The sequence below is a fragment of the Passer montanus genome, unplaced genomic scaffold, assembly GCF_014805655.1.
Source record: "Passer montanus isolate IOZ18808 unplaced genomic scaffold, ASM1480565v1 scaffold179, whole genome shotgun sequence".
NCBI lineage: Eukaryota > Metazoa > Chordata > Aves > Passeriformes > Passeridae > Passer > Passer montanus.
In genome coordinates, this window is record NW_024365270.1 from 346,709 (window position 1) to 353,522 (window position 6,814).

Here is a 6,814-nt window from a genome sequence, read left to right on the forward strand (position 1 = left end):
CTCATGGGGGTCCCGGCCCGCGGCGGCCCCGGGACCGCTCAGCGCTGCCCGCCCGCCCCGGCTCCCGCCGCCCCCTCCATGCCCGGTGCTACCGGGGGGGCCCGAGCGGCGGCGGCGGCCCGGGGACGGCCGAGAGGGAGCGGGGGTAAAAAAAGCAACCGGGCAAAAATACCCTAAACCAGCCGGGAAAACCCCAAAGGTGCCGCGCGGGCGCCGTGCCCGGTGCCGGTGCCGCTCGCGCTCCGCCTGCCCGGCCCGGGCCGCGCTCTTATCCAAAGAAGCGGCTCCGCTCCCCGGGCCCCGCCCCGCGCCCCCTGCCCACCCCCGAGCGGGGCGGGCCGGGGAGGGGACACCGCGGGGACCGCCACACGCGGGGAGCGGGGACACGTGCAGGGGACAGCGACAGGGACAGCGCGGGGACAGACGGACAGGGCAGCCCGCTGCTGCCCGTGCCCTGGGGCTCCGGGGGACAGCGGGAAGGGACAATTCGGGTCCTCTGGTGTCACTGGGGGGGTGACACGCCTGAGGGGCGGCGCTGGGGGCTCGGTCCCTTCTGGTCCCCCCTGCCCTGCTCTGTTTTGGGGTGGCCTGAGATTCCAGGGAAGCTCAGCCAGGCTGTGCCACCCCCGTGCCACCCCCGTGCCACCCCCGTGCCCTGTCCCGTGCCCTGTCCTGTGCCCTGTCCCGTGCCACCCCGAGGCCAGGCCTCCCCCGCACCTGTCCTTGTCCCCGCGGTGCCCGGGGCAGTCCCGCTGTCCCCGGGTGCCACCCCCGAGGCGGTGGTCCCCCCCCGACCATGGCCAGCCCGGCTCCCCTCAATAATTCCCATTCCCGGGGCGCGGTGATGCCCCCGCGGCGCTCTCGGGGACGGTGGCACCGCCACTGTCCCCCCTCCTGGCTGCTGGGCTCCTTCCCCACGCCGGGGGACCCCCGGAGCTGGGGGGGAGGGAGGGAAAGGGGGACCCCGAACCCACAGAGGGACCCCCGGGATCGGGGCAGGGGGTGAACCCCCGGGGACAGGGATGGGACAGGGACGGGGACAAGGGACAGGGATGGGGACAGGATTGAGGACAGGGACACAGATGAGGATGGGGACAGGGCTGAGGATGTGGCCTGGGATGGGGACGGGTCAGTCACAGGGACAGGGGTGAGGGTGAGGATGAGGGTGAGGATGAAGATGAGGGTGAGGATGAGGATGAGGATGAGGATGAGGGTGAGGATGAGGATGAGGATGAGGATGAGGATGAGGATGAGGATGAGGATGAGGATTGAGGGTGAGGATGAGGATGAAGGTGAGGGTGAGGGTGAGGGTGAGGATGAGGATGAGGATGAGGATGAGGATGAGGGTGAGGATGAGGATGAGGGTGAGGATGAGGCCAGCGCTGTTTCTCCCCAGCTGGGGGCGGGAGGAAATGGCGAGCTCAGGCTGCGCGGGGCAGCCCTGGGGGTGCATGGAGGGCAGGACGGGACCCCCGGGTCCCACGGGAGGGGGCGGGCGCGGGGGTGTCCCGGGGGTGTCCCGGGGGTGTCCAGAGGGAGCAGAGCCGCTCAGCAGCCCCTCGGGCCGGCTGTGCAGCGCCGCCACCGTGGGGAGGGGTCCCTGCCCCCAATCTCTGTGCAAAGCCCCCCTGCTGACCCCACCGCCCCCTCCCCACATTTTCCGGCTCCCTGAGGTTGGCAGTGGGGACGGCATCCCCCCGATCTGCTGTCCCCACCCTCCCGGGGCACCCCCAGACCACCAGGGCGCTGCCACCCCCTCCCCACCACCCAGCAGGGACCCCCACACCGAGTTCCCGAGAAAAAGAAGGAAAACAAGGAAATTTCCAGAATCGTTTTTTTTCTAGGAGGGAAAATAAAGGCCGGGGGGGTTAAGGAGGGGGGGGGACTCATTAACGGGGGGGCGCTGAGGCACAAGTGCTCCTGACGTCACCAGGCGCTAATTAATTCCCGAGGATAAATTGACAGGGACGCCCCCCGCTGCGGGATCAGCCGGCCCGGCCACCCAGGCGGTGTCGGGCTCGCCACTGTCCCCGCCGTGGCCGCAGCTGGGACCCGCCACCGCCACCCCCCCGCCCTGGGGGTCCCTGTCCGCAGGATGTCACGGCCCTGAGTGTCCCCTGGCACCGTAAAGTGACACCAGGGACACTGCAGGGAGCGGCAGGACTCCGGGGACATGGGTGTCACAAGTGTCCCCGAGCAGGGAGCACTCGCGCAGGGACAGAGGGACAGGGGGACAGGGGGACAGGAGGGACAGGAGGGACAGGAGGGACAGAGGGACAGAGGGACAGGGGGACAGGAGAGACAGGAGGGGCAGGAGGACAGAGGGACAGATGGACAGGAGGGGCAGGGGGACAGGGGGACAGGAGGGACAGAGGGACAGGAGGGACAGAGGGACAGGGGGACAGGAGGGACAGATGGACAGGGGGACAGGAGGGGCAGGAGGACAGAGGGACAGAGGGACAGATAGACAGGGGGACAGGAGGGACAGGAGGGGCAGGAGGGGCAGGAGGACAGAGGGACAGAGGGACAGGAGGACAGAGGGACAGAGGGGCAGGAGGACAGAGGGACAGAGGGACAGAGGGACAGGAGGGGCAGGAGCCGTGTCCTGACCGTCACCTTGAACAGCCACCAGCTGTCCCGCTGGCCGGTGACAGGGATGCTGTGGGACACCCCGGACCCCTCGGGGACACAGCGTCCCTGGGTTTGGGACACTCTGAGCCCGAGCTGGGCCCTCCGCAAGGGTTTGGGCTCCAGCCCTCCCCAGAGCCGCGCGTCCTCCCCCGCAGGGCCCTCCTCGGGCTTGAATCCCCTCCTTTGCCAGCCCCGTGCCTCAGTTTCCCCTCCGTGGGTGGCTGATGTCACCCGCACGTCACACAGCCGAGCGTCCCCGCGGTGGCCGGCGGCGGCCGAGCCAGCCCCGTGTGCCCGGTCCCCCCTGCCCGCCCTGGTGCTCGCACAGGGGCCGGGAGGGAGTGACAGGGGGCGCCCGGGGCTGGGGACACGTGTGTCACCACGGGCCACCTCCCTTGCACGGGGAGCCCGGCAGGATTCCCGGCGTCCCAGCACCCTTGGGCATCGCCCCTTCCTCAGTTTCCCCCGTCCCTGGGGTCTCCAGCGCCGGCGCGGGGTGGGGGTCGGACCCTTCGAGGGGGGATTGTCTCGGCTTTCCCCTGTCCCCTGTCACCCTGGGGAGTGTCACCACCCTGCCTGCCATCGTCCCGCTGATCCCGGCACCGCAACCCCACCGAGGGACGGGGCAGAGGGTGGCAGCCAGCCGGGGTGCAGTCCTGAAATCTCCAAAGTGTCCCCAAAGTGTCCCCAAAGTGTCCCCAGAGCCCCCAGCCCAGCCCCCAGGCAGGCTCTGCCTCTGCCGTGGAATTTGGCTTCTGGGGAACGAGGGGAAACTCGGGGGTAATTTTCTTAGTCGGTGGCATCGTTCCTGTTTTCATTATTAAAATGAGCACGAGGGCACCGGGCACCCGCGGGGGCTAAATTTGGTCTCAGGGAAAACCAAAAATGCTGCCCCCACCCCGGAGGAATTTGCATCTCGAGGGCAGCGCGGGGCCGAGCGCTTCAGGGAGGAACGAACCGCAAACCGCAGGGCCCCCGGCCCGGCCCGGCCACCTGCCGCCCCCCCAGGACCCCCGGACCCCCGGGACCCCCGGCCCGGCCGCATCCGCCGCCCACCTGCAGCCGGGGCAGGGACGGAGCCGCGTCCCCGCTTCCCCCGGAGCAGAGCAACACGGGGACCCCTCCCAAACCCCCACCTTGCCAAGCCCCCTCCTGTCCCACGGCCAGCCCCCCCAAGCGCTTTGTCCCCCCCCGGGGACAGGTCCAGGTCCTCTGGGTCACGGCGGGGAAATCGAGGCACGGCTGGTGCCGAGCGGGCCACGGGCAGAGCCTGAGGTGGCTTTGGGGGGCTCGGCCCCTGTCCCCCCCCCGGGGCTCCTCGCGGTGCACCCGGCGCTGCCACCCTGCCCTTCCTGCCCCCGGGGTTTGGGGGAGCCCCGCGGGGGGCAGAGGGAGGGAGGGGAGCGCGGGGGTCGTGGCGAGCCCTGTTCCCGTCCAGGACCCTCGAACCCGTCCTGGGCAGCGCTGGGAGGACGCTCAGCCCCGCGGGGAGGGGACACCCAAGGGTGACAGGGGAGGGTGTCCCTGCCGGGCCAGGCCCGGGCCAGCCGGGGGTGACAATTCGGTGGCAGCTCCGCGCGGGGGGGGCGGGGGTCAGGGCCCGGGGGGGCGAGCAGACGGCTCCTTAATCTCGGGGAAGGAAGCGGCTCTGGTTACGGAGCTGCCCTCGGTGTAAAAGGAGAGCGACAGGAAGAAAAGTCATTAACATCGTTCCAGCCGCTGCCACCCAAAACCCTCCTGCTGCTGCTGCTGCTGCTGCTGCGCCCCGCGCCGCCAGCACCGCTGTCCCGCTGCCCCCCGTGCCCCCCGTACCCCCGTGCCCCCGTGTCCCTGTCCCCGCTGTCACCGCGCCCCCGTGTCGCGCTGGCTTTGGGTGGCAGGCCGTGGCAGCGAGCGCGGGCGGCTCCCACGCTGTCCCGGCTCCGTGTCCCGGCTCCGTGTCACTCTGTCCCCGCTCGGTGTCACCGCGTCCGGGGCGCCCCCCGCGCCTGGGGCGGCGGCTCCGGGGGGATCGGGGGCTGCGTGGGTGTGCAAAGGTGTGTGCCGGGCCGGGAGGGGCGGGTGGGCGTGCAAGGGGCGCTGAGGGGGTGCGAGGGGGCCCCCGAGTGTGCGAGGGGCCGGGCGGGTGTGGGGGTGTGCCGTGGGTGTGCAAGGGCGGCGGCCACGGGTGTGCAAGGGGCGCGGGTGTGCAAGGGGAGCGGGTGTGCAAGGGCAGCGGGTGTGCAAGGGCAGCGGGTGTGCAAGGTGGCATCACGCCGCCACCGTGCGCGGCTCGGGGGGTCCGCGGCCCCCCCTGCCAGCACCCGCCGGGAGGGCAGCGGGTGTGCAAGCACGCAGCTGTGCCCGTGTGGCATCACGCCGCCACCGTGCGCGGCTCGGGGGGTCCGCGGCCCCCCCTGCCAGCACCCGCCGGGCCGGGGGGAGTCGGGGGAGTCGGGGGAGTCGGGGGGAGTCGGGGAGAGTCCGTTTCACCCCCGCCGCCGTCCCCGGCCCCTCGCCCCGCTCCTGTACGAGGCGATTTTCCTCAGCGGGAGCCGCGTCCCCGGCGCGGAGCGCGGCTCCTGGGGAGCGCCGGGGGGCTGCAGCCCCTGTCCGGCCGGCTTAGCGTGACGGGGGCGCGGGGGGCTCCGGGCCGGCGCCCCCGGCCCTTCCTCTTCGTCAGCGGGAGGCGAAGGCCGGGGAGTGATGTGCGCTGCCCGGGCGGGGGGACGGCGGGCGAGACACGGCTACAGCTTCTGACAACACGCGGGCCCCGCGGGCACACGCGTGTGCGGGATCGCGCTGCCCCCGCCCTCCCCAAAGCCCCCCCGCTCGGGGATCCGGCCAGGGGAGGGGTCCCGCGGGCTGGGGACGTGGGTGACGTGGGGACATGGGGGGCTGGAGCCCTCTGGGATGGGGATGGGGATGGTCCTGCCCGGCGGAAGGGGTGGAGAGGTGGATCCTGCCCCACAGGTACCGGTGCTGCCCCACTGCGAGCGATCCTGACCCATTGGGACCAATTCTGACCCACTGGGATCACTCCTGTCCCACTGGGACCAATCCGGACCCACTGGGACCAATCCGGACCCACTGGGACTACTCCTGCCCCACGGGGGACGCTCCCACCTGTCAGATCCCATCCCGTGCCACAGATCCCCTCCCGATCTGGAAGGTTCGGCCCTGCAGGAGCTGTGGGTCCGACCCTGCCGGGTCCCGTGTTCCGCCACGGTCCGGTCCTGCCCCATGGCCCCCATCCTGCCCCACAGGCTCCAACCCCGCTCCAGAGCTTGCCCTGCTCTGCTGCAGGGTCCTGTCCTGCCGTCCGGACTCCCGGCTCAGTGGGGTCCCATCCCACTCTGTGGGGTCTCCTCCTGCCCCACGGGATCCCCTCCTGCCCCACGGGACCCCCTCCTGCCCCACGGGACCCCCCCTCTCCTGCACGCCCCCATCCCCTCCGCGGGGTCTGGCGCTGCTCGGATCGCCCCGATTTGTCCCGTTCCTGCCCCAGCAGCCCCAGCCGGTCCCGTTCGGTCCCGGGGCACGGCTGCGGCTCCGGGGGCTCGGGCGCTGCCCCGGGGGCGGCGCGGGCAGGGGGGGCCGGGGCGGACACCGGGAGCGTGCCAAGCGCCGGGGCCGGCAGACAAAAATACCCGAGGGGGCCCTGCCGGCGGAAGCGGAGGTGTCGGCACCGGCTGCTCGGGGCCGGGGGGGCCGGACTCGGGTGTCCCGGCCCCCGCAGCGACCCTCGCACCCAGCACCGCGACCCCACCGAGGTGGGCGGCAGCAGCAGCGGCAGCCGCGTCCCGGTGCCTCCCCCGCCCGAAACCACGGGGCAGGAGGAGAATCCTCGCCCCCCTCACCCCGGGGGGGGGTCACCCCCGGCCCGGCGTGCGCCCCCCGCCACCGCAGCGGCGACGGCGAGGTGGCCTTGGGGAAATGCGAAGTGACAAATGACGCCCCGCGCGCGTTAATTGATGTGACGCGGGGTTGACACCGCGCGGGGACAGGGCGGAAAGGGGGAGAAAATAAAATAAAAAAAACAAACAAATTCCAATCAAATGTTAAAAATAGGTCATGGGGAAGGAGCCGGAGCCGGTTGCATTTCAGCCGCGGGTTAAAAGAAGCCGCCCGCGGCTGCGGCGGCACCGCGAGAGCCCGGGCGGCGGCGGGGGGACGGGAAGGAGGGAGGGGGCGGTGGGGGCGA